This window comes from Caretta caretta, chromosome 3 (genome assembly GCF_965140235.1).
Source record: "Caretta caretta isolate rCarCar2 chromosome 3, rCarCar1.hap1, whole genome shotgun sequence".
Lineage (NCBI taxonomy): Eukaryota > Metazoa > Chordata > Testudines > Cheloniidae > Caretta > Caretta caretta.
Genome location: NC_134208.1, coordinates 75,913,018 through 75,936,485, shown reverse-complemented (window position 1 = coordinate 75,936,485; position 23,468 = coordinate 75,913,018). Strand labels below are relative to the sequence as shown.

The 23,468-nt window shown below is 42.5% G+C and overlaps 1 long non-coding RNA gene across 2 annotated transcripts in view; it reads left to right on the top strand.

The window, feature by feature from the left end:
• The window catches only part of LOC125634347 (uncharacterized), a 67,019-nt gene extending 43,882 nt beyond the window's left edge, over window positions 1–23,137 (top strand). For both annotated transcript variants that reach the window (XR_012667438.1, XR_007355884.2), the window contains exons 3-4: window positions 20,696–20,750; window positions 22,374–23,137. This is a non-coding gene — a long non-coding RNA (uncharacterized LOC125634347). The remainder of the gene's footprint in view (window positions 1–20,695; window positions 20,751–22,373) is intronic.
• Window positions 23,138–23,468: the final 331 nt, after the last annotated feature.

Genomic DNA, 23,468 nt, shown 5'->3' with positions numbered 1-23,468 from the left:
ACTTCCTACTAGCAACCTCATAGGGTTCCCATAAGACATTGTATGTCATTCCCTGGTTGTACCTTGCTCTGGCCACTGTTATGAACAATTCAAATATATGCATGTAAAATATGAGGAATATGTACAATAATAACCAACCATGGACCCACTCCTGCTTCTATTAAAGTCAAGGGCAAATCACCCATTGACTTCAGTGGGGGAAGAACTGACCTCCAAATCTTCCTGTATACATGTCTATATATGTGTATAGATTCAGTTTTATGTAATGGGAACCTGATTTCAGAGTGGTTGAGAATTAGTTGGTGTTGACTATGCTACTGTTATACTACTGTGCTTCATTTAAATGGGACTGTTGTGAAAATGCATGAGCAGTGTGCCTGGAAGTTGTTTTTCATTGGTCTTGTTTTGTAATTCAGAAGCAGAGGTGAGGTAAGATTACTCCCTAACAATATTCACAAGCCTTGCAACCAGCTGATGGTTTTAAAGCAGGAAAAGTAATTCTAACAGCTGCCTTTCCTGTATCTGAGAACGACATTGCAGATGTGTTACCTATTATACTGCACAAAAGGTGCCAGCCTAGTAAGCAGCCATCAGTATATAGAAAGGAAACCGTCTGTTAGCATTCTGAAAATACAGGCACATGAATGAGAATGGTTTATATACTTCATCTTGTAGACAGGGAAAGATTCATAAAACTGTCTTAGCCATTTAAAAGTTGATTCCTTTCAAAATCCAAAGCACTCGTTCTACCTAAACTGAACAGATATGTTGATATGTTTACAACTACTGTACTTTGAATGGTAGAATTAAGTATAACAGTGATCTGAACTTCAGAGATGTGTATAATATAATCTTACTTCTGTAACACTGTAATTATTCTTGTTCTCTTTTTTTTAATACTCAGTGTTTTTCAGTGTCAGAGCTAAATCATACAGCATTGTTATTCAGAGAGATCAAGTCTTTCAGTTCCCAGCAAATTCCCTTTGATTTTAAAGTGAAATTGTATGTAACAGATCTTTTCCTTATCACCAAATAAAGGCCACATACAAGGAGAGAAAAACACCCAGGGGATCGAGAGTGAAAAACTGACATCTGCTCCTTTTATTTGGGTAGGCAGGTGAGGTCAGACAGAACACCACATATTGGCTGAGCTTTCTGAGGTGCCCCTTACAGATCATCTATTTTTCTCTGTACACCAAAGATACCAACAGTTTTAGCATGAAAAATAATGTATATAATATTGTAAATTGATGTTGTGCTTTACAAATTTAGGTCCTGATCTTGAAAACCTTTCCTATTGGGTATAAGTCTTACTATCTGGAACAGCTCCATTGGCTTCAATAGGAGCACCCATGGTGACAAGCTCTGCCCATGTGGCAGGGAGTATTTACAGCACTGAACCTATACACCTGAAAGACCAGACTGGTCCATTAAAGTACTGGCTCACTTTGGCTTTAGCTAGAGACAGTGCCTGCCAGAGCTCGCTGCCAGGCTGACAGTGCCCTGTGTGCTTTCCCTTAGAAATGTACAGTGTACATTCCCCTCTACTGACAAGCCCAGGGGGAGCCTTTCCACCTTGACCGCTTTGGGGCTATTTACTGCCCTTGGGGATACTTTAAGGTATCCGTCCCACTACTTAGAGAGCTGGAATGGCTATCGAGCCTGGTTTTTACACAGTGGGTATGAGTATGGAAGGCTCCTTGCACTCTCCCAATTAGACAAGAAAGAAATGAGAAACTGGGAGAAAACTGAGATAAACAAAGTTGAGGGGACTGTTGATAAGAAGATTAGGGGAAGAATTGTTGGAATTTTCTTTAATGACATAACATCAAATACAGCAGAGTTCATCCCCTCCCTGTCTGTAATTTTGTGACCATATGTACCAGTGATCCATAGTTTCACTGGAGTAATAGAAACAGATGAAAAATTAATAACTTATTAAGAAATGAGAGCAAGTTCAGATGGGTGAGAGATCCTTCTGATTAGCTTGTAAATTAATTTTTGTACAGTTCAGTTTTTAACATTTAACTTCCACAACTGAGATTTAACTATGAAAATGTACCAAGATTTCAAAACCTAACCTCTAAAAGCAGCCACGTTTCAGTAGGACAGACTAAGGGGAAAGACTTTTTTCCCCTCAGTATTTTATGTACAGTGCATATTGGATATCCCATATATTCCAGATAATTGTACTGAGAAGTTAGATTTTCACACTGCTATAATACATCATACAGAATGGAAATCCTATGATAAGCAAACCAATGACTGAAGTGGAAAAATACCCAATTAATTGCTAGCTAAATGCCACTGTGAGCTTGTGTACCTGGGCTCCAGAAATAGGAATGTGTCTAGAAACAGGTTGCTGTCTCTCACAGTCCAACAGATGCCAGGTCTGGTAAGATGTGAGGACCAGCAGTCTGTAAGTGGAAAGTTTACAGCTAAAACATTAGGGAGTGAGACAGAGAGAGCTGGTGCACAGGAAATTTTTACTTTCTCAATAACGTGAAAATCCCTGTGCAACTATTCTGCATGTGCCAACAGACAAAGATCAATGTGGGTAGCTGGGTAATAATAATTACCTGGATGCCTGACTACAGTGCGTAAAGCATGTGTATATATACAAAGGGCAATGTGTTAGTTAAAATAGGGATAATAGTGCATGCTATTCCCTATTCAGAATGGTATAAAGTCTGTATATCAGTGCCTATCAGCTTTATAGATGGTACAAGAAATGGATTTAGCATTGGAAAGGACATTTGAGTAAGAGCTTTTTTCTCATCACACTTAATCAAATAAGTTTCTATGCTCATTCAATCCTTTCACTTTCTTAATAAATGGGAACTAGTGGGACACAGTGTTGCCTACCTAGTGGCTAGAGCACTCAGAAGACCTGTGTTCAAGTCCCAGCTCTGCCACTGTCTGATGTGTGACTTAGAGACTGGAAGTGAATTGCCAGTGCCTCAGTTTTCCTTTCTGATCCCCAACTAAATCATCCCAGCCAGGGATTTGTCAAGCCTGACTTAAAAACCTCTAAGGAAGGTGTCAAGGTTCCTCCCCCACTCTGAACTCTAGGGTACAGATGTGGGGACCTGCATGAAAAACCTCCTAAGCTTATCTTTACCAGCTTAGGTCAAAACTTCCCCAAGGTACAAAATATTCCCCCCGTTGTCCTTGGACTGGCCGCTACCACCACCAAACTAATACTGGTTACTGGGGAAGAGCTGTTTGGACGCGTCCTTCCCCCCAAAATACTTCCCAAAACCTTGCACCCCACTTCCTGGACAAGGTTTGGTAAAAAGCCTCACCAATTTGCCTAGGTGACTACAGACCCAGACCCTTGGATCTTAAGAACAATGAACAATCCTCCCAACACTTGCACCCCCCCTTTCCTGGGAAATGTTGGATAAAAAGCCTCACCAATTTGCATAGGTGACCACAGACCCAAACCCTTGGATCTGAGAACAATGAAAAAGCATTCAGTTTTTTACAAGAAGACTTTTAATAAAAAATAGAAGTAAATAGAAATAAAGAAATCCCCCCTGTAAAATCAGGATGGTAGATATCTTACAGGGTAATTAGATTCAAAAACATAGAGAACCCCTCTAGGCAAAACCTTAAGTTACAAAAAAGATACACAGACAGAAATAGTTATTCTATTCAGCACAATTCTTTTCTCAGCCATTTAAAGAAATCATAATCTAACACATACCTAGCTAGATTACTTACTAAAAGTTCTAAGACTCCATTCCTGTTCTGTCCCTGGCAAGGGCAGCATACAGACAGACACAGACCCTTTGTTTCTCTCCCTCCTCCCAGCTTTTGAAAGTATCTTGTCTCCTCATTGGTCATTTTGGTCAGGTGCCAGCGAGGTTACCTTTAGCTTCTTAACCCTTTACAGGTGAGAGGAGCTTTCCCCTGGCCAGGAGGGATTTCAAAGGGGTTTACCCTTCCCTTTATATTCATGACAGAAGGAGATTCCGCCACCTCTCTAGGTAACCCATTTCAGTGCTTCACCACCCTCCTAGTGAAAAAGTTTTTCCTAATATCCAACCTAAACCCCCCCACTGCAACTTGAGACCATTACTCCTCGTTCTGTCATCTGCTACCACTGAGAACGGTCTAGATCCATTCTCTTTGGAACCCCCTTTCAGGTAGTTTAAAGCAGCTATCAAATCCCCCCTCATTCTTCTCTTCTGCAGACTAAATAATCCCAGTTCCCTCAGCCTCTCCTCATAAATCATGTGCTCTAGCCCCCTAATCATTTTTGTTGCCCTTTGCTGGACTCTCTCCAATATTTCCACATCCTTCTTGTAGTGTGGGGCCTAAAGCTGGACACAGTACTCCAGATGAGGCTTCACTAATGCCAAATAGAGGGGAATGATCACATCCCTCGCTCTGATGGCAATGCTCCTACTTATACAGCCCAAAATGCCATTAGCCTTCTTGGCAACAAGGGCACACTGTTGACTCATATCTAGCTTCTCGTCCACTGTAACCCTTAGGTCCTTTCCTGCAGAACTGCTGCTGAGCCATTCGGTCCCTAGTCTGTAGCGGTGCATGGGATTCTTCCATCCTAAGTGCAGGACTCTGCACTTGTCCTTGTTGAACCTCATCAGATTTCTTTTGGCCCAATCCTCTGATTTGTCTATGTCCCTCTGTATCCTATCCCTACCTTCCAGTGTATCTACCACTCCTCCCAGTTTAGTGTCATCTGCAAACTTGCTGTGCAATCCACGCCATCGTCCAGATCGTTAATGAAGATATCGAACAAAAGCGGCCCCAGGACCGAACCTTGGGGCACTCCGCTTGATACCAGCTGCCAACTATACATGGAGCCATTGAGCCGTTGAGCCTGATAATCTAGCCAGCTTTCTGTCCACCTTATAGTCCATTCACCCAGCCCATACTTCTTTAACTTGCTGGCAAGAATACTGTGGGAGACCATATCAAAAGCTTTGCTAAAGTGAAGGAATAAAACGTCCACTGCTTTCCCCTCATCCACAGAGCCAGTTATCTCGACATAGAAGGCAATTAGGTTAATCAGGCATGACTTGCCCTTGGTGAATCCATGCTGACTGTTTCTGATTACTTTCCTCTCCTCTAAGTGCTTCAGAATTGATTCCCTGAGGACCTGCTCCATGATTTTTCCAGGGACTGAGGTGAGGCTGACTGGCCTGTAGTTTCCTGGATCCTCCTCCTCCCCTTTTTTAAAGATGGGCACTACATTAGCCTTTTTCCAGTCATCTGGGACCTCCCCCGATCACCATGAGATTTTTAAAGATAATGGCCAATGCTTCTGCAATCACATCCGCCAACTCTTTTAGCACTCTCGGATGCAGTGCATCTAGCCCCATGGACTTGTGCTCGTTCAGCTTTTCTAAATAGTCCTGAGCCACTTCTTTCTCCACAGAGGGCTGGTCACCTCCTCCCCATACTGTGCTGCCCAGTGCAGTAGTCTGGGAGCGGACCTTGTTCGTGAAGACAGAGGCAAAAAAAGCATTGAGTACATTAAAGTTTTCCACATCCTATGTCACTAGGTTGCCTCCCTCATTCAGTAAGGGGTCCACACTTTCCTTGACCTTCTTCTTGTTGCTAACATACCTGAAGAAACCCTTCTTGTTACTCTTAACATCCCTTGCTAGCTGCAACTGCAAGCATGATTTGGCCTTCCTGATTTCACTCCTGCATGCCTGAACAATATTTTTATACTCCTCCCTGGTCATTTGTCCAATCTTCCACTTCTTGTAAGCTTCTTTTTTGTGTTTAAGATCAGCAAGGATTTCACTGTTAAGCCAAGCTGGTAACCTACCATATTTATTATTCTTTCTACACATCGGGATGATTTGTCCCTGCAACCTCAATAAGGACTCTTTAAAATACAGCCAGCTCTCCTGGACTCCTTTCCCTTTCATGTTATTCTCCCAGGGGATCCTGCCCATCAGTTCCGCGAGGGAGTCAAAGTCTGCATTTCTGAAGTCCAGGGTCCATATTTTGCTGCTCTCCTTTCTTCTTTGTGTCAGGATCCTGAACTCAATCATTTCATGGTCACTGCCTTCCAGGTTCCCATCCACTTTTGCTTCCCCTACCAATTCTTCCCTGTTTGTGAGCAGCAGGTCAAGAAGAGTCTACTAACTAACTAACTGAATGACATAAAGCAGTGATGGATTCATTTTTAGTATGTGACATCTCAACATATATTTTACAATGAATATATTGTAGTATTCTCCTTCATTGTTTGTATTCAATATTTAAAATGATAGAGTTGTAATTTAAGCATTAATTAAGACCTCAATTCCAATACACTGAGGTTCCAGGTTATAGGTCTCATGAGTTTTATTTACTCTAATTCATGTCAGCTCATTATCAACCTCATCAGCAAGCACAGACTTAAAAGTAAGCCTGGATCAGTTATTATTCTAGGTACACACAGGTGGATTAAGGATCTTTTCATCTATACATTTTGGAGGAGAAAAATCTATATTGTTTCACTTTCCATTATTCAAATTTGCAAAATAATTTTTAAATGAGTTGGCAAGGCCATGGAGATCACTAATAATATCTCTTGTATTGGAAGTAATTTGGTTTATAATTCTCTGTGATCAAATCAAATAATCCTTTTATACCTGACCAAAATTACTTTGTAGAGTTCATGTGTTATTGCTAATAACTATCATCACAGTGTGGCTTTGAACCATTGGTCACTATGTTACACAGATTTTAAAGATAAGGATATTAGAACAAGAGATCTGGTGTCTACTTCAGACAGAATGCCTCAAATGCAAGTTCAATTAATCTATCTCATGAGTAAGTTTGGGAGATGGGCACTGGTATCTGCCTTGTATAGAAATCTATTACAAATTTCAAATCACCCTAGAAGTCCAGAACTGAGTCACAATAACTCTTGTACGCCTAACCTTCTCCTTTTGCTACAGGCAGTTGCTAGTGGGTCTGTAACCACTAATATTTTGTGCGATAGAGTTCTCACTGAAGATCATTAACAACTTTTTAATGAGATTGGTTTGTAACTAGTCTATCATTATCGGGGGATTTCCTTATTTTGATATCAAACTTTCTCTGTCCCCTAAAGATACAGAGCCATTACTTTACTGCCATGAAATATTAATTTTAGAAATTTAGCCTTCTTGTGGTAAAACTACGGGCAGACATTGTTATCTTTACAGTTATTTCTCTATCCCTTGGGACTAACTGCTGTACTAAATCTCACCTCTGTTTCTCATTGTGGACATCACTCTGCAAAGGTTGAGAAATATTATTCTAGTTCCTTTTAGAAAGTTTAGCTTTATTCAGATTTCAATATAAAACATAATAAGTGTTGCTGTGCTAGTCAAAAGTTCACAATCTATGGTCCCTGCATTAATGAATATCAAGGACACTACACTTCCTATTCTGATTAGAGATTGATCTTAGTGCTATAAACAAGCTATTTCCTTGTTTTGACTTCTATGCTAATTTTAATGCAACATCATCATATGCCCTCATAAGGTACCTGTCACTGCGGTATCTGGGTACACTCAGTGTTGTCAGCTTTTGTGATCTTATTGTGAGTCTCATGCTATTTAATGTTTTTCTTAAAGTGTTTCAGCTACTGGAACGAAAAGAGCATGAGAATCTTAGCTTTCTATTTTTTTAAAATAAAGTACACTGCTTGCCCTCATGATTATGGATGAAAGTTTGAAAACATGAACCAAATGTACCCTAAGGGCCCAGAAAAAAGAAGTCAAATAAAGAGCCCCACATTTAATATTTGGTTAAAAATGATGCCTTTACTATAAAATTTAGATGAGGACACACAAATTAAGGAGCATATACCCTCCCACTGAGGGTTACCAAAAGAAACTACACCATCTGCTCAAGAAACTCCCTGCAGAAGTACAGGAGCAAATCTACACAGACACATCCCTAGAGTCCCGACCAGGCGTATTCTATCTGCTACCCAAGATCCATAAATCTGGGAATCCTGGACACCCCATCATCTCAGGCGTTGGCACCCTGACAGCAGGACTGTCTGGCTATGTGGACTCTCTCCTCAGGCCCTACGCTACCAGCACTCCCAGCTATCTTCGAGACACCACTGACTTCCTGAGGAAACTACAATCCGTTGGTGATTTTCCAGAAAACACCATCCTAGCCACTATGGATGTAGAAGCTCTCTACACCAACATTCCACACAAAGATGGACTACAAGCCGTCAGGAACAGTATCCCCGATAATGTCATGGCAAACTTGGTGGCTGAACTTTGTTTCTTTGTCCTCACCCACAACTATTTCAGATTTAGGGACAATGTATACCTTCAAATCAGTGGCACTGCTATGGGTACCTGCATGGCCCCACAGTATGCCAACATTTTTATGGCTGACTTAGAACAACGCTTCCTCAGCTTTCATCCCCTAATGCCCCTACTCTACTTGCATTACATTGATGACATCTTCATCATCTGGACCCATGGGAAGGAGGCCCTTGAGGAATTCCACCATGATTTCAACAATTTCCATCCCACCATCAACCTCAGCCTGGACCAGTCCACACAAGAGATCCACTTCCTGGACACTACAGTGCAAATAAGCTATGGTAACATAAACACCAACCTATACTGGAAACGTACTGACTGCTATATTTACCTACATGCCTCCAGCTTTCATCCAGACCACATCACACAATTCATTGTCTATAGCCAAGCTCTAAAATACAACTGTATTTGCTCCAATCCCTCAGACAGAGACAAACACCTACAGGATCTCTATCAAGTGTTCTTACCACTACAATACCCACCAGGTGAAGTGAAGAAACAGATTGACAGAGCCAGAAAAGTACCCAGAAGTCACCTACTACAGGACAGGCCCAACAAAGAAAGTAACAGAACGCCACTAGCCGTCACCTACAGCCCCCAACTAAAACCTCTCCAGCGCATCATCAAGGATCTACAATCTATCCTGAAGGACAATCCCTCATTCTCACACACCTTGAGAGACAAGCCAGTCCTCACTTACAGGAACCTGAAGCAACCTGAAGCAAATACTCACCAGCAACTACACACCACACAACAAAAACACTAACCCAGGAACCAATCCCTGCAACAAACCCCGTTGCCAACTCTGTCTGCATATCTATTGAAGGGACACCATCATAGGACCTAATCACATCAGCCGCACCATCAGGAGCTTGTTCACCTGCACATCTACCAATGTGATATATGTCATCATGTGCCAGCAATGCCCTTCTGCCATGCATTGGACAAACGGACAATCGGACAGTTGCTACACAAAAGAATAAATGGACACAAATAAGACATCCAGAACTTTGTAACATTCAAAAACCAGTAGGAGAGCACTTCAGTCTCCCAGGACAGACTTAAAAGTGGCAATTCTTCAACAAAAAAACTTCAAAAACAGACTTCAATGAGAAACTGCAGAACTGGAATTAATTTGCAAACTGGACACCATCAAATTAGGCCTGAATAAAGACTGGGAGTTGATGGGTCACTACAAAAAGGTTATTTTCCCTCTGCTGATACTCTCACCTTCTTGTTAACTGTTGGAAATGGGCAACATCCACCTTGATTACAAAAGTAATCAACTGTTGAAAATAGGCCACTTTCACCTTAATTGAATTGGCCTCATTAGCACTGACCTTCCCCGCCCCCCCCCCCCCCCCGCACTTGGTAAGACAACTCCCATCTTTTCATGTGCTGTCAGAGGTGAAAGTAAGCTGGTCCGGTCCGGTCCGGAGTACCGGTAAAAAAAGATGCAGTAGTGTACTGGCAAAGAAGTGGAGCATTCAATACTGGCTTACTTTCACCTCTTTTTGCTGCAGAACAAAAAGTTCAAACTCAAAGCTAATGAAAACTTGGAAAGGGAAAACTCACTGTCACATTTGTTTGTTGTTTCTCTCCCTCTCCTCCTCCAGCCATTTGGCCGCACAGCTTAAATCCAGATGTGACAGTGAGTTTTCCCCTTCCACTGGCTTTTATTAGCTCTGGATTTAAGCTGTGCAGCCAAATGGCTATTCTATTCTGCCCCTGCCTTGGTCTCACACAACCCTCCCTCCCCCACTCCCAGCAATAACCCTGCGTGAAATTAACAAGGAAGCCAGAGAGTAGGACCCATACCGGTAAGAGCTGAATTTTACTTTCACCCCGTGTGCTGTAATATATATGCTGCTTACTGTATTTTTCATTCCATGCATCTGATGAAGTGGGGTTTAGCCCATGAAAGCTTATGCCCAAATAAATTTGTTTGTCTCTAAGGTGCCACAAGGCCTCCTCGCTGTTTTTTCTCGGAACCTATGTTTCTGACTCTGGTCACGTGCACTGCTGACTCACTCTAGGTGTCCAGATGCCTATCTCCTACCTAAGCCCCAGAGCAATTCACAGACTGGGGGAAGATAGGTGGGCAAATGCCTATCTCGTCTGCAGGGCCTGATCCAAGAGGTGTACTCAGATTGGATCAAATATGGGTGGGGGTGCGGTGGTTGATGCCTATCTTATAACTTTTAGCTCAGTTGTTAGGGCACTCACCCAGGTTCAGATTTTCACCTCTGCATAATGGGGATGAGAGAATTTGAACAAGGGCTTCCCACTTCTCAATGGTGTGCTCTAACCACTGAGCAATGGGCTATTCTGCGCTGGGGAGCTGCCTCATTCTCTCTTGTTGAAGCTGCTCCACTGAATATAAACACTGAAAGAGTCATTGAGCCAAAGAGAGAGCGAGAGAGAATGACTCTCGCCTGGTACCTGCCTGGGAGGTAGGAGACCCAGGGTCCAGTCCCCCTGCTCCAGTGACTATTTAACTGTGTATACACAGTGGAACAGCTTGCCCAGGAGAGACGGAGAGCGTCCACAACAGAATATCCCATAGTTCAGTGGTTAGAGCACTTGTCTGGGATTTGAACTGAGGTCTCATCTTTCCACCTTCCCCCACCCCCAGAGGTGGGGGGAATTGAACCTGGGTGTCTCACATCCCCAGGTGAGTGCTGTAACTAGTGCGCTGAAAGTTGTACCACCACAACCTTCCCCTGCTCCCTGCCATTTTGTATGTGGCACAAGGCCAGCATCTCATTTATCCTCACAAGAAACGACTTAGGCACCAAATCTGCCTGACTCTGGGAGATGGGTTCCTGGTTGTGGATCACGAGCAAAGATACGCGGCTCCCTGCAGCCTGGACTTAGGCACCTGCCTCTGTGAGATTGGAGGCGTTTAGGACACACTCCTGTCTTTGGCATCTTGCACTGACTAGCTTAGGTGGCTCCCCACCTAAAATGGTGGCTTTTGTGGGTCACATTCTGAGGTCCCTATCTCTTCCCATTGATTGTATGGGGAGCCTAGCCACCTAATTCAGGCTTTGTGGATTGCAATATTGCCCTGTGATTTTCTAAACCACAAGAAGTTAGGCGTTGTGATGCTGAGTGTTGCAATGTCTAAGTCCCTTTGTGGATTTGGGCCAAACTTACTTGTGATGGCAGGGAATTCTGGAGTTTGAGGGCCTGCAAATGAAAATGTCCCTGATTTCTGCAATCTTCACCCTTTGGAGCAGCAGCCAAAGTATCCAGGCTAAATGCAGATGTAGAGATGAGGCAGGCAAGCAGAGATGGTTTCTGAGATAGCCAGAGCTTTGTATATTGTAACTGATGCCTTGAATTTCACATGGAAGTAAACTGGCAGCCAGTGCTGAGTAACTAGATGCCTTAGAACCGTATGGTGTATTTGGAAACTGGTCAGTTGTACACTGATAATTAATGAAGAATGGCTCATCCAACCACACCAAAATAAGTCAACAAATAAAAATCAAGCTCTGCAAAGAGCCCTAAAATGGTAGGAAGAAAAGCTTGGGGCATCAAATATGTCTTACCCCTCCCTATCATTTCCTCTGCTGCACAGAGGCTTTGACTCTAATGTATCCCATTGTGAGGGTGTTACTCTGTTCCCTTACTCGGTAGTAATTCCAAAGAACAGTTTTTGGGTGTGCTGAGTTGAATCATGGCTGGTTTTTCCCCTTTGTGGTGGAGCAATTGTGGAGAAAGCAAAAGGGGAATAATACCATTTGTAAAGGATTCAGTCCTCTCTTGTGATAAAGCAGCAGCAGCAATTGTTGCTTGTTTTCCCTCATTTTTGCTGGAAAAGTCTGTCAAAGCATGTCAGGATAAATTCTTCTCTTTCTCACTCTCTTCCCTCCCCTTCCCCTGCCAAAGTCTGTCTTTGTGTCATCTCTTCAAAGTACACTACCTGTAAAATATTGATTCACAGCAGGCTGAGCCTGCCAAGGTTAGATTTCTTTTTCACTGGCAGCAATAATAAACTACTACAGACTGTGCAGACTCAGTACCCGTTTCGTCATTGCCTCGCAAGCCCATCCCTCCGTCTCCTGCGTGACTCGACATAATGAAACAAGGACCAGTGATGTCTCAGAAGGAAAGGGAAACTGAGAAACAACCACAAGGAACATCAAAGGAGTCTAAGAAGCTTGTAAGTTGAGGATGCAGCATGTGCCACCCTAAACAGCAGTAACAGCAGCTCTGCTTATTCAAAGTAACTTGTCAGAAAAACAATACAATAAAACAAAGAGTGCCACCTGAGACTAGGAATCTAGTAAGAATAAATTCTCTCCTTCCTCTGCTGAACTTCAAAACAAGAACACAGCCACCCCCAGCTATCTCAGTACTCTTTTTGTTGTTGAAGCAAATGTCAGCAGTGATTACAGGAAGGTAAAAAGACCCTCAGTAGCTTATGGCAGTGCTACGAAAATTGTCTGGTAGGAACAGTGGATACACATATGTGTTCTACGAAATGTATTCCATTTTGATCAGAAGCAGGACTGTCTTGATTTGTGAGCTATAAAAGAATAAGGCATAGGTCCTAGAATGAGTCAAGGTCCCTGTGACATGGGGAGCTGTTTGTCGAGTTGGGCCACCCCTGTTGGCCCAGGGTGGGGTTGGTACACCCCATTACACAGTCGTCTGGACTCCCTGTGGTGTGGGATCAAATACTTGCAACAGTGTTGTCTCAGGACCCCTGGTGGGGTCGAACAAATATCAACCCACTGCCCCCAGGCTGTGTAGGACAAGCAGTCCGTACCCTCTGAGTCTCCTGGCCAGGGCAGATAGTAACAATTAGGTTTTCTGTCCTTCCGGGCAGGGCAGAACAAACAGTCAGTCTATAGTCCCTAGGTGGGGCTGAACAACCAAGCAGTATATGGACCCTGAGCCTCCTGGCTGGGGCAGGCAAACAGTAATGGGGGTTCTAACCCTCTGGACAAGTCCAAACAAACAGTCAGTTTGTAGCCCCCTGGCAGGGCAGAGTAAACAGACGGTCTAGGACCTCTGTGCCTTCTGGCTGGGGCAGGCAAACAGTAGCCACATCTAATGGCAAATGGGGTGGAGTAGGAGAACTTGGACCCACCCTGCTCCACCGGATTCTGACTCAGGGCCCAATGTAGCCCAGGGATTCCTCGTTAAGGGTTTAAGCACTAACTTCCACTACATTCCCTGGGTCACTTCCTACCGCGAGGTACATTTCAGGCATCTCCTTGGCTGGCAGCAGTTCAGTGTCCCTGTCAATCTCTGCAGTCATCTGGTTGTCCACAGCATAGTCTGGGTCCACGGTTCAGGCATCTCTGAAGGAGCTTGCAATACACATCCTTCCTCCTCCTCAGTCAGACCAGACTGAGCAGGACTTGCTCCTTTTATCTGCCCCTTCCACTGGAAGCATGAGCAGTGGGGGCATGGCCTGTTGGGCCCATGGTGATTGGTCTGCCTCGTTGCCCCAGTGTGGGGTTGGTACACCCCGTCATGGACCCTCCCTGGCATTTTTCCTCCCCTACTTTTTTTTTAACTTGGTGCAGACACACTGAAGCTGCCTTGTCCTAGGAGCAGTAAAGTTAGACAGAGGAAAACAGCAAACTATATAGTCTTGGAAGGATTAGATTTTTATCAGTATATATTCTCATCAGTAACAGAAATTTACAGATCGGCAAAGTAAAAAAAATGCTGCTTGAGAACTTACTAGAGTTTGATTTAAGCATATTTACTTTGTATATTTTGACATGTGTTGTTGACAATTTGTCTTTTAATGATTATAAATCTCTATCTTTTTGAATCACGTCTACTGTCATTAAATAATTTCCTGTCCCCCCATAAGTTCCTGCGATTGTGAAAATTTGAATCAATAAAAAATGAAAAAGCTTTAAACACATAATTTTGTGCAACTGTGAACATTTAAATTCATACAAATAAAAAAATGTTTAAAAATAAATGTTGATATTATCCCTCTAAACTACGGAGAAAAATCAAATTCTGCCAAGCCTAAAAATATTCTTGGTAAACAACTAGGGTTGGGAATCTGTTTGGATAGCGAGAATTGTATATTCCTTTTTTTCTGCTTTCATTTCCCCAGTTTCACTGTTCAGCTAAGTATATATTTTATCCTAAACTGGTGACTGTGTTTATTCTAAGTAAGTGTCAAGTAGCAGTAAATGTGAAAATGTTATACGAGAGCCTGATTTGCAGGGTTTTTTGTTTTTTGGGGGTTTTTTGGGCTGCCATTTGCTTCATATTTATAGAGTTTGCGAAAGGGAGAGCAACTGATGTCAATAAATCAATAGGCAGAAACGACAGCCTTAGCTTTGCATGCTTGTTTTATTGGAGCTTTCAGAACGTGATAAAGGTTGTTGTGACATCCAACTATGAATCTATGAGTGGCAATGGTCCCAAACATATTTTCCTACCTAGGTCATGCTACAACTCATGACACTCTGGGGTGCACTTTCATTGCCTTAGAAGGTGACACACCACACCAGAAATGTACCCTATGTGCTAAACAATTAAGCTGGCTTCAAACCTTTTTTTTCATCCAGATTTGAGTCACTTTGCAAGGGATATGAGTCCAATGGGGAAAGATTTACTATATGATAAACTGACAATCAGGTTATTCTTGATTTACTTAAAAAAATTCCCACTGGATGTTCACATTTAAATGTTCTTTTTCAGTGGGTGGGGACTCCTGTGGGATCTCCTAATTTCTCTTGTTATCCTCTGTCCCTTCACTTTCCAAGTCCCTGCACAGTGGTAACTAAGTCATTGACTGAGGAGGACACCTTCACCCTTGGAGTCCAACAATGTCACTTTCATAGCTGGACAGCACTGCATGGTGTTATTCCCTCCCTGGCACCTTTTAAAGGTACTGAGGTGCTTAAAGATGCAGATGGAGCTTAATGGGATTTTCAAAAGCAGCTGGGAGCTTAACTCCTTAGGCACCCTTGGGCACAGAGGTGCTTTTGAAAATTCCACTAGGCACTTAATACCTTTAAAAACTCATCTCAGCTTCACACGTTCAAAAATTGAGTCAGCCTCCCGGCCCTGCCAAAATCATTGAGACTGGCTTAAAAATCTTGATTTTAAAAAATAATTTTTGAATCTTTTTATTTGCCCACTGGTTCTTGAGATTTTAGGGTGCACCCGGGTCATGTTTTCAAGCTTTTATTTGCAACCACAAGAGTTGGAGAAAATTACTTTTTTTTTAAAAATGAAAGCGGAGATTGTTGTGTTGTAATGCTGACAGGCCAGATGCCAGCGCTTGCCCAGGTTGCAGGCATTAGCTAAGAACTGACAGCCTCATAGCTGGAAACTAAACCAGGTCACCTGTATGTTAGTTTTGCTCAAAATGGGTATTAGTCTAATAAGAACGTATTTAGTGTTTTGACTCTAGGAAATGCTTGTAAGCTGCTGTATGCATTAATCTCACAATGTCTGTATTCCATGCTATAAGCCAGGAAATATGTAAGTTTTGCTTTATAACTTTGAAAATGTTTGCTCTGAACTTATGAACTCAGGCATGGGAATCATACCCCCTCAATCCCCTGTTCATCCAGAAGGATTATCAAAATCAGATGTCATCAAGGACCATTGCAATTTAAAGACTTGGTTAATGGCCCTATCACACCTGGGAAATGCTATATACAAGCAAGAGCTTGTTCTGTGGACTTGGGAGCTGAATGAAGAAAATAAGACTAAGCCACAGGAAAATTTTCCAGCTGTTTGGCTGTTTGAACTCTGAAGGGCCAGCAATTCACAGGAGCTGCCTCCTCGGGCTGCCCTGAGAGCACTTTGAATGGACAGGTCACTACAACTCTGTCACTCTTAGGATTTAGATGGTAATTTATTTGTGTGTATATGTTTGCTTGCTTTAACCTGTCAATAACTCTTATTCCTTTTTCCTAGTTAATAAACTGTTAGATTGTTTATTACAGGATTGGCTACAGGCATTGTCTGTGATGTAAGATCTAGGACACCGATTGATTGGGGATAAATGACTGGTCTCTTGGGACTGAAGCAACCTGATCGTGGTGTGATTTTTTATATAAGTGACCATTTATCACTAAGTCCAGTTTGTCTAGGTGGCAAGATAGACTGGAGAGTCTATGAGGACTGTCTGTGACCGCATGGTAAGACTGGTATAGTGGTCCAAGAGTTCACATTTGGTACTGGCTTGGTGAAATCTCGTTACAGAACACATCACCAGTTTGGGGTGCCTGCCCTGTTTTCAACAGTCTGCCCTGAGGGAGGCACTCACAGTTGTGAGCCACTTCAGACAGTATGACCTATATAATCCCTTATCCCCAGGAGCTGGGGCTCTCAGGAAAATACCAAAATCACAAGAGCTGGCAATGCTGTACTTGCAGCTTCTGCATTAGGCTGCCAGACTACTTCCACTTGGGATTTATTTTTAATGCCACTAATTTAATGCCAAATTCTACTACCTTTATTCATGCTGAGTAACACTGTAACAGAGTTACTGTGCTGTCTGGATGAGTGGGTGTCTCTTGGCACAGGAAGCCCTTATTGGGTGTGGCTTCTCCCAGAGAGGAAGAACTTCTGCCTCAGGAAGTAACTTCGAGAAGTTGAGGTATATAATTTCTGCGATGGTGAGAGAGAGGAAGCAGTTGTTGATACCAGCGACACCAGTAGCAGGAGTGGGGACTCTGCCTGGATGTTCTAACTTGCCAATAAGGAGACTGTGAGGTTGCATAACAATAACCTACTGTACCTGAGGTCCCATAGATGTTGGTCTGACTGCTTGTGGAATAAGGTGCTGCTCAGAGTAAGGATGAGTGATTGATAGAAACTGGGCCTTCCCAGTCAGAATTTCAAGTGGCTGAGTGAAAAGAGAAAGTCCTCTGTGTTTGTAGGGCAAACACGCTCTCAGATTCACAGTGGACAGCTATGACCAAAGACAGAGCCATGTTTTTGTGGCTGTCATTATTTGACAGCACTTGGCTGATGTTCCCCTCTGTGCCAAGGGCCAGCACCAAGCCTGTGCATCAGTTTAAGCCATAGTGCACAGGTCTTGTGCTGACCCCTGGCATAAGGGATGAATTTCACCCAAAGTGCTGTCAAATGCACAAAATGAGCAAACTGACAAAATGGAAAATTGTTTTCTCTGATCTCTTTCAGTGACAGTAACCTTATGTGTTACTTAGTAGACTAACGGTAGGTAAAGTAAGTATAGACAGAAATGTGATTTTTAAGTTGTCAGTGTCATTTTAACATATTACAAAGAGAGAAATGAATATCCTTTCAACCTACTCCCTCTTACAGCTTCCCAGCGTATCTTGTTCTTTTGGATCCATTTCTTAAATTGTAAGCTCTTTAGGGCAGAAGTTTTTTGTTTGTATGTGTCTTGCACAGTGCTGAGTACACTTATGTCACTTAAAAGATGATGATGATAAGTAGTATAAGATGGGGCTGCAAAAAAGTCACTGTAAACTGAAGTGGATAGCTTGATGCAATAGTCTCCATCTCCTTAATCTTAGACACAGTGCAATGCTTTTCCAGTGGTGGGATTTTTGCCAAGGTGTTCATATATGTGATGTAACTCCTTTTGGCTATGTTTCTCAGCTGGCAGATGGTGGGGGGCAGTGAAAATGCTGCTGGCTCCCTCCCTCAGAGAAGGCAGTGGTCATGAAAACAATATTTGGCTCCTTCCCTATATAGTGAGGGAAGGGAGAAGGTAGATTGGAATGAAATTGCCCTGCCCACTGGCTCCTCCCTTTGCCGGAAGGCAGAGGTGAACTAGTGCAGCTACTGTTTGCTCTCTACCTCTTCGGGCTGACCTTAAAGCATGTATTTCTTCTGTAAATATCTAAACCATCATCAAGTACCTAAAGACTCCAGAGAACTTGGTAAGCAACTGAAGATCTGATAGCTTATTTTTAACCCTTTGCCTGTATAGTTCATTTATTTTAAGTGCATCTAAGCTCTGAGAAATGACAAATGTGCTCTGGCAGCTAGGCTTGTGAGTGAGGGGGTAGTGATGTATCACATCCCAAAGTGGACAATGATAATTGTCTCTCAAGAATTGCAGACTAATTGTTTTCTCCTTTTACCTTTGTTACTAGATTTCAAGTTGCTCTAAAGGAAAGAAAATAAGTGCTTGCAAAACCTAGCAAGATAAAACAGTTGAATTGGAGCAATGCAATTAAAATGAACACCTATCTTTAATTGCAGGAGAATGTCAAAGGCCGCATGGTTTCAGACTGTTCAGAACTGCTTTTTCTTCTGTGCTTCCTAAGCAGGGGGGAAGGGAGGTGGGAAGGGAGAGGGGGAGGGGCAAGGGGAAGGAACTCTCCACTTCCACCCTATATCACCTCACAACCATCAAACCTTTTCCCAGACCTGACACTGAATGAAAATCAAACCTCTGAGGCATGCAAATGTTTTTTAACAGACTAGTCCAGCTTTCTTCCCTTCCAAAGGAGAATGAGACTGTACGACCATTCCTTTAGGCTCACTCATCATGTCCTCTGCCTGTAGTGGGAAAATGTCCTAGACACATACCCAGCAGCCTACAGTCTACTCCATGATATGCAGGCAGTCTCTCCGTACTTCTATATGGGCTGGCCTTTCTGCTCCAGTCCTCCCCTGAGGTCTTCTGGTGGGAAAGCAGCTTATGTCTGAGTCAAGGATTCCATTACTTCAATGCATTCCATGCTCTAGTGTAGAGCAGAAATGCTCGGCTTGGTCACATTACAGCTGTTGCTTCTGATCCTTTAATATTTTTTGGTACTCTTCAATCTCCATTTGCAGACCAGAAGAAACAAACAGAAGCAAGGAGCAGAGCAGCTAGCCATCCCAATAAGCTCTTAGAAAGCTGGAGGCTTTCCTGTTTTCTCATGGTGATGTTGAAGGGAGAAGGTCGCAGGCTTCAGAATCCTGCTGGGGAACAAGAGGATTGTGTGGTGGAAGAAAATATCACTAGACTTGTGTGCGGAAGAGGGCAGCTGAGTGATGAGAGAGGGTAGAATGCTTGGGGCCGGGGGTCGGTAGGGGGAGGTGTGAGAGACACCGCCAAAGTTTTTATAAATAGGGTAATGTTTGGTTGCTTATCTAAAATGAATCCAAACCTGCAGAGGTTTTCCCATCACTGTTTCTAACATTTTGAAGATGATCTCAAAAACACTAGACATGAACAGAAATGTATAAAGAGGAGGTAAATAACAATACATTAAAGGATGGAGGAGGGCTTGTCAAATAAAATTGAAAGGAAACTAATGGTCAAGGGAAAAAAAGATTAAAAAGATCCCTCTTCCGCTCCCCCCCACACACCACTACAAAACCACAAAATGGTGAAAGAGAATTTAGAGGAGCAAGGGCAGGACCACATTTTTGCTCCTCCTGTATGACCCCATGCAAATCCATGGAAATAACTGTGATTGAGTAGCTATAACCGAAAGCAGATTTTAGTTGTAGGGGCCAGATTTTGTGCTCCGATATTGTGCTGCACATTTATTATGAAACACAATGGGAGTTGCATATCTGGGAGCAAAATTTGGTTCTGAGGATATTACAGTACAAACTTGGCTAATATGTCAGTTTTGACTTCTAGTCTTACAAGGGACGTGGATGTGGTGGCTGGAGAATGTGTTGGTTCACTTCATCACCTGAGCAGCCTTTACTGTAGAACCTCACTTGCAAGTGAAAGCTGCCATTTCCTGCCAGAAGCTCAGAGGGAGGGCAGATATTGCCCTTACTCTGAGTGAATTGCCCCTGAAGCATACAGATGCAGGATGTGGCAGGCAGTGTTGCCAACTCTCATGATTTTGTTGTGAGTCTCATGATAATTATTTTTCTTAAAGCCCCAGCTCCTAGAGTCAAGTGGATATGTGATGATTTCAGCCTTCATTCTTCAAGGAAGTTTCTTGTCCTCGTGGCTGTGGGAAAAGCTTCAAAATGAGACCCCAGTGCACCCTAAAGTGCTAAAAAAGCAGAAGGCAAAGAAAAAGAACACCAGATCTATTATTTTTGCATAATCTCATGATTTTAAAGCCAATCTTGTGATTTTTGGTCAGCCTGACTCATGCTTTTTGAACATTTGGGGCTGGCAATACTGGAGATGTGCCAGCAGGGGTGAATCTAATTCTATATATGAGATTTTTAATATACATTATTATGTGTAGAACTGATAGGTTTCAGGCTAAAAATATCTAGGTCTGGTTTAATATATCAGAAAAGAATCACTATTTACTTGACAGCCTGTATCTCAAAATGTTATTCAGGGTAAGAAGCTTAGAGGCACTAAGGTGATATTTAAGGGAAATTTAACCCCATACTTTAACCTAGACAGGTGAATGTAGAAACAAGAACTGAGTGAATAATTTTTAATATTTCCTCTCTTTTTCTCTTCACAGAATGTCCACATACAAATCACGATTGTCATAAAGCTGTGACACTTTGGAGTTGCTGGTAAGAGATCAATCTTCATTTCTTGGTGCCAGAAACATGACATGAGTCGGGGTTATGAAGGTTAATACCCCTGACACATAACAGGGGTCAACTCACTTCATAGCCTGTTATGATGTTCTGCAGTTTGTTCATTAATCAAAAATTAGATAGGTTTTTCCCAAAAATTTCATTTACACCATGACTCTACTCATTTGTTCAATGGTTTGCTGCCTAAGTTGTGTTTGCTTACTTGTGATTGGTCACATAAATCACATGGTACTGCTTCAGTTCCCAGACTGGATGAGTAACTCTTATAATTAGACTACAGGAGCGAATGACTGCAGAAAGAGAATTTGAAATCTAAGTGGGTATAGTCTAATGGGGTTTAGGTGAGCGAGATTAGAATTTGTTCTATGTCAGTGTTTGAGCTAGTAAAACTGAATCTCATGAATGCCCACAGAAAACAAATGAAAAGGAGGGGCAAGCCTTGCTGGAACAAATTCATTTCAGAATCTGAATTAATAATTTGATTTTTTTTTATGCAGTATTTGCTCAGTGGGGCAGAATAGAAGGGAGGCCCTAATCCCCATACAAAGCCTGATTCTCAACTGCCTAGCATTCACTTTGCACAAATGTAAATGACCACAGAGGGGGAAGAGGTGAATAATTGGCTCCACACTTCTTACATGCCTACAAATTGACCAGAATTCTCATCCAAGGGGATGAGCCTTGCTGGGGGGAGTGTGGACACAATTTCAGTGACATGTGAGTTGGAATTCCCTCAGGAGGAGAACGAAGGGACCCTAGTATCTGGGCTGAAGTGAAATCACTGACATTGGTTCTTCCAGAGGTTTTTACTGGGACTAGATGTTGCTAGGCATTCTTGGTACACCATCATGAAAGCCTAGGAGGCCCAGCAGTGAGAGTGCAAGGGAATTTCTTATCTCAGCCTGGTAGGGGAAGTCTGAACTTATCCGCTCGGGTAGCAATGGGTTATGCACCAACTTTTGTCTGAAACTTCCATTCCACAAGACTTTATTTTTATCCTGAGAAAAACAAAGCATGGAATAAAGATTATTTCCCTCATTATTATTAATTTATTGTAGATTGCAAGGCTGTTAGTTTGGTAATTTTTGACCTGAATCAACTTTCTAGTTTAAAACCTTATCTTTTTCTATGCTACCTTTGTGGTTTTTCTCTGAATACTTTTTCAATATCATTCTGTAAAGTTTGAAAATTCAACTGAAATTCAATTTAGTTTCACCTTTGCTTGTGCTTTTCATTTGTTGAAAGCATAACTATTCACTGAAAACTTGTCTTTGGGGAGTTTTTTGACAGATTTCTTCCTCTCTAGAGGAAATATCTCTATGGAGAGACCTGACATAAGGAGTTAATGTGGTGGTTCCTGCAAAAAAACATCCCAGGACATATATTTTTGTTTTAATTGGTCCTCTACAATAGGGAATTCTGGGAAGTACTCTTCCTTTGTAGAATGTGATTGACTCATCTTTGCATGGTCCTGTCTTGATTGTTGAATAGGGAGAAGTTATCTCAATAGGCCCTAAACTACATTTTATAAGTGTTTATTTTATTGTTTTTCTGTTGCTCAAGTAGTGATTCTGTTTATGCTCTTTTCTTTTACAGTAATAAAAAAAGACTGATATTTACACTTGAAAAAAGTCTCAAGGCAATTTCTTCATAAATCCTTTACGATACCAACTTGGTCACCCAGCTGCTGCTTTCCCATGACAGGGTTGTGAACACGGATGAGCTTTACAGAGACACAGCAGAGGTCTGCCACTAACTGTGCTATTTGCTGTCTTTAACACAAAACAGGTAGCAGGACTGGCGAGGAGCTGTGGTGTAACTTTCCATAAGTGTTGGACATTGCACTCCTATTCTTATCACCCACTCTGCATGTCTTGTAGGTGATGCTAACCCCAAACTAACAGGCAAAAAGAAGAAAGCATAAATAAAATGAAAAGATGCTATCAAGGAAGGTAGAAGAGGAAGAAGTCCACCCACCTCCTCCAGTCCTGGTGGGAGACAGCAGGAGAGGAGACTTTTCATCCTCCAGATAGGATGGGGAGTTGAGTAGACAGGAGAGTCTGGGCTGGCAAGAGCAGCTGCTCTCTCGCTGGTGCAGTGTTTTAAGGGCTGAGCCTGCAGGTGTGCTCCAGCTCGGTATATGCAAGAGGGAGGGGAGGCAGCACAGGCTGCTCCAAGGGCTTTCCCTCTCAGCACACTAGAGCGGTTCTGGTTGGCTGCTTTTCCCCAATAGATGTGGGAATTTGCAAGGGCAGCCAGTCAACTGGGGATTCCCATCCAAATGATAGCATTTTCACCATAGACCCAAAATAGACTCAGGAAACTTGATAAATTTGTATCAGAGGGGTAGCAGTGTTATTCTGCTAGTATCCACAAAAACAATGAGGAGTCCGGTGGCACCTTAAAGACTTACAGATTTATTTGGGCATAAGCTTTAATGGGTAAAAAACCCACTTCTTCTCCATGCACCTGCAGAAGTGGTTTTTTTACCCACAAAAGCTTATGCCCAAATAAATATGTTAGTCTTTAAGGTGCCACCGGACTCCTCATTGTTTTTTTGGGTAAATTTGTTAATTTCTTGAAACTATTTCAGTTGAATGGGATATTTTCACTCAGTTGAGAGTAGCTGAGAGCAGTTATGGCTTCCATGACATTGGAAAGTCACTGAGCGTGTGAGCCACATTTGTAAGG